Genomic DNA, 8,955 nt, shown 5'->3' with positions numbered 1-8,955 from the left:
CCATCGGACAATTTTTTCGAACATCCCCGGTCGCCCGCCGACATGCTTCTGTTTCTTTATTTTTTCTCGATCCAAAGAACTGCGGTCGACTGGACCTTCTGCAGTTGACCTCCCACACCTTTCTAGAAAATCGTTCGAGTTTCCAATAACTAACCCGCGGTCGCGCGGGATACCCCGGTCGACCGGCCCTATTTGAAAATTGATTTTTATATTTAAAATTAAAACTTGTGAAAACTATTTTAATTTCCAATACCATTTTGAAAATCTCTAACAGAAAGCTTCAAACATTAGTTGGGGTTAGGCACGAATCTGACTGGGGGTAGGCACCGCAGGGCCCACGGCCCGCCGTGCCGTGCCGACCCACTATTTTTTAATAAAATTTTAATTTTGATAACATGGTAAGTTATCAATATAGCCCTAAAACTAGCCGTTTATAGTTTTTTGGGCGTATTTTGGTAAAAAAGTCTGAGAATTACTAAACTACCCCGAAAAATAGTTGTTAGGGCGTCTCTATGCTATGGAGGAATTTAAAACATGCAAATTTAGAAATACACCCAAACTAGCCGTTTTTTCCACTATAAGAGGGGTTTTCTCGATTTTTAATTATTATAAATGGTTCATTTACGAAAATACCCCCACTAGCTGTTATTTCCACTTTACCGTTTTTTCGGTTTTTAAAGATTTCATATCGTTCGTTCACGAAAATACCCCGCAACTAGCCTTTTTTCCACTTTGTGGGGGTATTTTTGGTTTTTAACAATTTTAAATGGTTCATTCATGAAAATAACCACCCCCCCCCCCCCCCCCCCCCCCAAAAAAAAAAAAAAAAAAAAAAAAAGGCCTCATTGTCACTGTTTTTGGGCATGCCATGCCGGGCCGGGCCGTCGGGCCATCCCATGCTGGTTCGTGCCAGCATGCCAACAAGCCAAGTCCGGCACAGCCCACTCAAAAAAGTCTCTCTTGCGGTGCCAGCATGGCCCATGTCATGCCGGGCCGGGCATGCTGTGGGCTGGCACAACATGTTTGCCACCTTGAGATTTCACTAATCTTGGATGAATTAGAATGAGACTAATGAGTGTTTGAATAAAACACTCCAATGATAAACATGAAAATAGTTTAAGATAATAGAGGAAAGAGATAATCTCAATCTAACTAGTTGCCTAACCAAGCCAACCTACGTCAATTTATCCCCAAGCCAAATCAAATATAATTTCCCAATTTATATAGCGTGCCTCTTCTAATACACTTGGCTAATTTATCTAGTTGCCTCATTTAGCCAACTGACCCAATCTACCTCTAAGATGATCCAATGGTGAGATCTTAACCCAATCCAACCGTTGGATCCCACATATTCAAACTAACTAGTTGCCTAGCCAAGCCAACCTTCCTCAATTTACTACCAAACCAAATCAAATCTAATTTCCCAATTTATGTAGCATGCCTCTTCTAATCCACTTGGCTAATTTATCTAGTTGCCTCATTTAGCCAACTTTCCCAATCTTATTTTAAGATGATCCAACGGTGAGATCTTAACCCAATCCAACCGTTGGATCCCACATATTCAAACTAACTAGTTGCCTGACCAAGCCAACCTTCCTCAATTTACCACCAAACCAAATCAAATCTAACCCACATATTCAAACTAACTAGTTGCCTGACCAAGCCAACCTTCCTCAATTAATGTAGCGTGCCTCTTCTAATCCACTTGGCTAATTTATCTAGTTGCATCATTTAGCTAACTTACCCATTCTACCTGCAAGATGATCCAACGGTGAGATCTTAACCCAATCCAACTGTTGGATCCCAAATATTCAAACAGTTTCTAAATGAGGATGTTTAAACCTGCCAAGAAAAATTCAAAGAATAAGGTTTTCGTTGGTTGGTAGAGTTGTTTATGGTAATTTTGAATCTCCATTTTTTTTATTATAAATACCTCTCCCCACAATTTCTTTTCTTTTCCTTGCCAACTATTCTCTGCCCTTTTGCTGCATTCTCTCACCGGAGAACTGAAAAACTCTCTAGATTTCTCGCAGTCTAATAACAATGGCTGCAAAGAGCAAGATTTTGATCATCGGAGGAACCGGAAATATTGGGAAATACATCGTGGAAGCCAGTGTGAAATCAGGACATCCGACCTTCTCATTAGTGAGGGAAAGCACCGTTTCAAATCCGGTGAAAGGAAAGATCATCCAGAATTTCATGAATGCTGGAGTCACACTGCTCCATGTTTGTACCTCTAACCCTTGCGCCCTGCCGATCCAGAAATCCTAGGGTTTTCATTTTTAATTTTTAATTTTTTGGTTTTGGAGTTGATTTTTTTTTTTTTTTTTGTTCCAAGATACAATTTGGCCCCAACATAAATAGGCCTTGCCCTGAAATTCATTTCAATGGGATGATCCTAAGACTTCAATATGGAGAGAATTATATATGGTGTCGTCCGTCTACAAATCAGAGGGTTAGGGTCATCGAATAGAGATTGGTTTTTTGAGTTCAACCTGTTTACATTGAGGCCAAACAAATGAATGGTTTGGAACGTCGAACGAGGCTGGCACCTATTCATGGACGCCAATCATCCAATCCTAGCTTCGATGATTTGGAGTTATAGCGGCTGAATGTGAATTGTTGGTCATATAGCTTTAGACTCTCTATGTTGATCAACAACAGAAAATAGATGTTATTTGATGCTACAATTGGATAGTTACTTGATTTTTTAGCATTAGGGGATCCAAATCAAATTCTATAAAATAGACTGTTTCAATATTCTAAAAGTGGACCAATGCGACACAGTAGGTGTGCCTCATTGTACTTAAATCCTAAACCCTAAACCCTAAACCTTATACGATGTGTGGCATATAAACTCATATTTTTCAAAAGATACTGTAAGTATGACCGGCCCACACCATAGCATGATCCAACCCATCCCTTTGTTGGGCCACAACATCAATAGGTTGTGCCCCTAAAATCATTTCCATAGGATGATCCTAACCTTCCAATCTATAGAGGGACCGCACATTATGGAAACTTCTATAGGTCGGACGGTTAGGATCATCCTTTGAAAATGATTTTTGCGACACAAGCTATTTACGTTGTGGCCCTACAAATGGCTGGTTTGGATCATCCTATGGTATGGGCCGTACCATACCTTTTTAAAAATACAGATTTATACCAACACACGTCATATAAAATCCCAATAGACACATGTCCAACCCATTGCTATGTGACCCCACCTTTATCAGATCGTACTGGTTGTTCAGTCCATAAGGTCTTGTTTAAGGACTTAAGGTTCTGTTGTGTGATGATTTTATAATCCTTAATAGAGCTCGGATACCGCTCCCCCTGTTATACAGGAGAATTTATATAATGGGTGGCCGTGAAAACACGTGAAGTCTAAAAAAGTAGGTACGGCCTACTTTTTTTTATGATCCAAACCGTTCATCTCTTTGGGCACAATGTAAATAGGGTGTGTCCCAAAAATCATTTCCATAGGATGATCCTAACCCTCCAATCTGAACTGATCTGAAAATGGAGATTTCCAAAAATCATTTATGGAATCTTCTACAAATCAGAGGGTTAGGATCATCTTATGGAAATATTTTTGGGGCACAACCTATTTACATTGTGCCCAAACAGATGAACGGTTTGGATCATCGAAAAAAGTGGGTCGTACCTACTTTTTTCAGACTTCACGTGTTTTCACGGCCACCCATCATATAAATTCTCATTATGTAGATAGGATCATTCTTATGGTCGGTCCCACATGCATTACAACACTAGGTTTTGTTAATTTTATTTTCTGCAGGGAGATCTGTACGATCACAAGAGTTTGGAGGAGGCGATCAAACAGGCCGATGTCGTGATCTCGACCGTAGGTTACGCACAGCTTCCAGATCAGACGAAGATAATCACTGCCATTCAAGAAGCTGGAACGGTGAAGGTACTTACAAAATGGAAAATTATGAGGAGAATTTTATTTTATTTTTTAATTTTGAGATGAAATTGCTCTACTACTCGATATCTGTTTATTTTTTTGGTAATTTACACTAATTTACTTGAATTTCTTTCTTTCTTTTTTCGTTCAGGAAATATCTCACATTTCAGTCTGATTTCCATTTTTTTACAGACCATGCGAAGTAATTAGATCGCTTTTGTCATTTTGTTATCTGAGATTCCTAGTTTTATTATCTGAGATTCCATTTTTTGTATGGAAGCTGGGGTTTAGCGGGGACCCCTACCGATTTATTAGTTAAAGAGAAAGATGATACAATAAAAGCACAAAACCAACCCTAACTCGGAACATGCCGAGAGAGTGAGAACCAGGCTCAGCATAGCACATATGAGTGACAAACACTAAGCCTAAGAGATCAAAATGCTCAATACTCATGAATTACATAATCAGCTAATTTGGAAAGGGGTATGTTGGGCTCTTTGTTAGCGTTTTGGCCAAATTTTCTTTTGATTCCTCAAGTTCTGGAGTCTCTTCTTCGCCACGATCCTCATGCTCAACTGGAATCAGGTAGACTTGATTACGTTCATCCGCCCAGGATACATTCTTTTTTGGAGATTATTTGGGACCTTTTGTGTTTGTTTGCTCGTCCTCCTTTTCTGAGGAGTATTCTAATGAGGAAGCCTCATCGGGGTCGGAGTAGTCCTCTGATCCAATGTCCTCCTCACTCTCTTCGTCCCCCGTTTTGCATTTGAGTGATGATTAATGATTATCATTTTCTTCCTCCCCAGCAAGAGCTGCAAACTCCAGGGTGTTTCTATTAGTTCTATGCTCTGACTATAGATGAACTCTTCTCTCAATGTTACTGATTCCACATTCTGATATCCTCTTGAATGGGAGCAGATCATAGGAGAGGTCACTACCATGGATGGGATTTCTTTCGGGTTTGTTGACCCTTTTCTTCTCTGATCTGTCCTCAGCTATGTTTTGATCTTAGATTTGAGCACCTTCTATTTCAGAGTTATCTTTCTCTGATGGATCGAGCACGCCGAAAAGGTTTGAAATGGAGATAGTTGGGCCAGGTGCAATGGGTAAGGGCGGGGTTTGGGGGATAGCTTTCTGGGATGCCATTTCTCATGTCTGTTCAACTTTTCCTCCCTCTGACAGGTCTTCTTTTTCCTTCATCCTCCATTCTTGATTGCTTTGGTTCAGTGGGTATCTTTCTGAAGAGTGGCCTAAATCCTTGCAAGATTTGCAGGCAGAAGGCTTCTAATCATATTCCACCGGTTGGATGTATGAGCCTGTTGTGTTCTAGTGTCTGCATGTATCGTATTTGGAAGAATTTTCTCTGCATTGATCTCTACAAAAAATCTTGCACGGTTGAGTCTCATTGCTTCTGCCGTGGGCGAGTCCATGTATAATGGCATAACAATGGTACTTGCCAGCTTGCTTAGACCCCCTTTTGTCCAGAATTTCAAGTGGAGACCTAGTAATCTAACCCATATTGGAACAGTAGATAGCTTAACGCGTTCTAAGTGGGTATCAGATTTCCATCTTTGGATAATCAGGATTCTTCCTCCATAGTAGATGTTTGGTGATTTCAAAACCTGTTTGCAATCTTCTTCGTTAGTGAATTTGAATAGGAAAAAGCCATTATGAAGGGCAAAAAACTGAAAGTCCTCAATTTCCAGTTCCTAAGAGGTGCTCTCTCAAGGCTATAAAGTATGGCTGTCTTCCTATGAAATAACTTATCAGACTGTTATTCCATTTCTAGTTTGCTTCCTCATAATCTTCTTCCAGGATTTTGGTTCTGGCTTCATCTTCCAGGATTTTTATGGTTTGGTTGGCCATTGAAAATCTGTAATATGATATTAAAATAAAAAATAAAAAAACCCTCTCTAAAAATGTAAGTATGAAATATCGCTTTCCTTGGTATATTCTCGGCCGAAACTATAGTATCTCTAAAGTCAAAAAACGAAAATGGCATAAAAGACAATGCACGACTTACGTTGCCCACCTGCGTGGAGTAGGTATCGTGGGACCTCAGTGGAACCGTTTTTCTAGAGTACTCTTTACATGGTCCTATTAATCACATAAGTGGCAAGAGTCCTTCGTGAGCGAGAGAGTCTGCCTAACCATCAACTTGCCATTGGAATAAATGGCGCAATTTTAAGGTAATGTAGACATTGTTGGCATCTCCCTTGTCAAGGTTTTTTGCTCAAGGCCTGTGTGGTTGTGGGTGAAATTTTGTTACTATAACTTACAATCTAAAAAGAAAATCAGATCACAAGTTTAGATGCAAATTGTACCCAAATTACAAATTGGGTTCAGATCCTTTAAGCTTTTAATTGCATGTATTAGTGGTTAACCAATGATCTCTAAGTAATTTTTACAACTCTTGAGATGGGTATTTGTTTGTGTTGCAGAGATTCTTCCCATCGGAGTTCGGAAATGACGCGGATCGCGTCCATCCTGTTGAACCAGCAAAGACAGCTTACGTGACCAAGGCTAAGATTCGGCTAGCTATTGAGGCTGAAGGAATTCCATACACCTATGTGTCCTCCAACTTAGCTGCAAGTTATTTCCTCCCGAGGGGGCCACTGCTCCTCCCAGAGACAAAGTCGCATCCTTGGGGATGGAAACCCCAAAGGTAAACAACCCTACACTCCTCTACATCACTGTCTGTAAACAATCTTAGGGTGATTTTAGAATCTGGGATTTTAGTTTGAAAGCCGTGTAAAATTCTGGATTTTACAATGGAAGTAGGTTGCAGATGTAGGGGGAGTAGGTTCCAGATGAAGGGGGTTTAAGTGAGAAATCCAGGTTTTAGAAATCTCTCCCCCATCCTGAGATTTCTAAAACCTGAAACATGGGGGATCTCCAACTCTTCCGCTCGACGGAAAGGAGCGATAAATCAGAAAACGACATTCGGTCTCCTTCTCTCACCTTCAATCCATGATTTTGAAGGAAATTCATGATTCTAAAATCCGCGTATCCAAAACAGTAACTTGTAGTTGAATAAAACTTGGCTCCAGAGGAAGTTCCCTCCATACCCTTCGGTAATAGTGTAATATATCATGGGGAGTGGAAATATCAATTCGTTATGAAAATAAAAAGAAGGTATGGATTTGATATTTCCACACCCCATGCTATTAGAGGGGCAGTACGAACTTCCTCCAGACCGGTTCTGGAGCCAAGTTTTGTTCCTTGTAGTTGGGAAGTGATACCCACACTCTATTGAAACAGGAGAGAGGCTCTGTGTCTTTCTGTACTAGTATAATTGACTAAATAATACCAACTCTAACAACTTAAGCTTTTGGAGTAATAGGTTGTTTCAAATGGTATCAGACCCATTGCCTCACAGCAGATCCTTGGTTCAAAGCCCAACAACTCCTTGATATTAAAAATCCACGCGTATACAAAGCCAAAAGAGGGGTCATGTGCCACACGTGAGGGAGAGTGCTAAATGATTAAATAACACCAACTCTAACAGCTTAACCTTTTGGGGAAATTGGTGGTTTCACACTTTTGACATAAAATGGGTGTAAAACAAATTTTAAATATACGTTTGAATGGTGGATTCCTATTTTTTCCTATTTTTTTGTCAGTCTTCTGTTTCTAATACCAATTTTCCTATCTTCAGATATTTTTCTCAAGGAAGATGACATTGCCACATACACCATTAAAGCCGTGGACGACCCAAGAACCTTGAACAAGGTCCTTTATCTGAGACCTCCTGCTAACATTTATTCTTTCAATGATCTCGTCTCACTGTGGGAAAAGAAGATAGGAAAGACCCTGGAAAAGACCTATGTGCCAATGGAGGAACTTCTAAAGAACATTCAAGGTTGGTAAAAACCTTCCTTGCCTTGTGAATTGAATGCAATATGTCAATTCTTGGTTCATATATTCGACATTAGATTAAGCAAGTTTGGACCCATACTTTTTGACAGCTTATCTGCTGCACTTTTTTCTTAATATTGCTCTCTTTATTTATTTTTTAATATTGCAGAGGCCCCATTTCCTATGAACGAAATCTTGTCATTTGAGCACTCAGTTTTTGTGAAGGGAGACCAGACCAACTTTGAGATCGAACCATCATTTGGCGTTGAAGCTTCAAAGCTCTATCCCGATGTTAAGTACACCACTGTCGATGAATACCTCAAAGCGTTCGTTTGAGAGAGAACAACATCTCTTCATACTGCCTTTTTTTTTTTTTTATTACTCACAATAAATCAGACTCCAGAGAGTGATGGAGAGAGTTCTCATGTGTTTGTTGTTTACTTTTGGCTATGACAGTAAGATGTTTCCTAAAGTGGTGCATTTATTGTTTGGTTCGATAAATGTATTAGAAGTTGATCTCCAAGCAAACAAATATAACAGCGTTTTACAGAATTCAACAAAATTGTACCCCGACGTAATTAGGACCCATCATAGGTGCTGCCCTTGGTGTTTGATCCAACGACAGCCTCTTATAAAGTTGGCTGTTGTTGGATCAAATAGGGATCGTAGAATTCAAACCCAAAACATACCAGTTTGTGAAATGCGGGTCTATATGGTTCTCAAACTAGAAAGAAAATACTTAAAAGCTTCGAACCCATCATGCACAAACGGTTCCAATAACTAGGACTATATTTTATCTTCATTTTGGATTAGTTGTAGTTGGGATTTGAGACTCCAGTGTTCCAAGTTATCATATCAAGTCTCATGATGTCAGATTTTCTGTATGGGATTTTGTCATCAGATATTCCAGGTCTGACAACAGATTGGATGGAAGGATTTGGGCAAGATTGATCGAGAGTTTAAATGGAAAGCACAAGGAATAAAAGCAAATGAAAGGAAGCAATAGGGTTTCAGTCGTGCCAGTCAATGTTGTTCAAGTTTAATAGACCGCAATATGTTTTATACTCAAATTTTTCAACACAGGTTAAATGTGCATAAAAACAAATTTTACACCCATTTCTGCACTAAAAAATGAGCATAAAATTTGTTTTATGTCCATTTTATGTCGA

General features: G+C 39.6%; 1 pseudogene across 1 annotated transcript; it reads left to right on the top strand.

Annotated features, from left to right (window-relative positions):
- Positions 1-1,973: 1,973 nt before the first annotated feature.
- LOC143882744 (phenylcoumaran benzylic ether reductase POP1-like) lies at positions 1,974-8,321 on the top strand (annotated as a pseudogene). Its single transcript, XR_013252305.1, has 7 exons — positions 1,974-2,247; positions 3,800-3,934; positions 4,963-4,999; positions 5,111-5,236; positions 6,347-6,593; positions 7,587-7,790; positions 7,956-8,321. The product of XR_013252305.1 is annotated as a phenylcoumaran benzylic ether reductase POP1-like (transcript).
- The last annotated feature ends 634 nt before the right edge of the window (positions 8,322-8,955 follow it).

This window comes from Tasmannia lanceolata, unplaced genomic scaffold, assembly GCF_043159265.1.
Source record: "Tasmannia lanceolata isolate RefF3 unplaced genomic scaffold, GAP_Taslan_0.1 ptg000008l, whole genome shotgun sequence".
Taxonomy (NCBI): Eukaryota; Viridiplantae; Streptophyta; class Magnoliopsida; order Canellales; family Winteraceae; genus Tasmannia; species Tasmannia lanceolata.
This window is presented reverse-complemented; position numbering and strand designations above follow the sequence as displayed.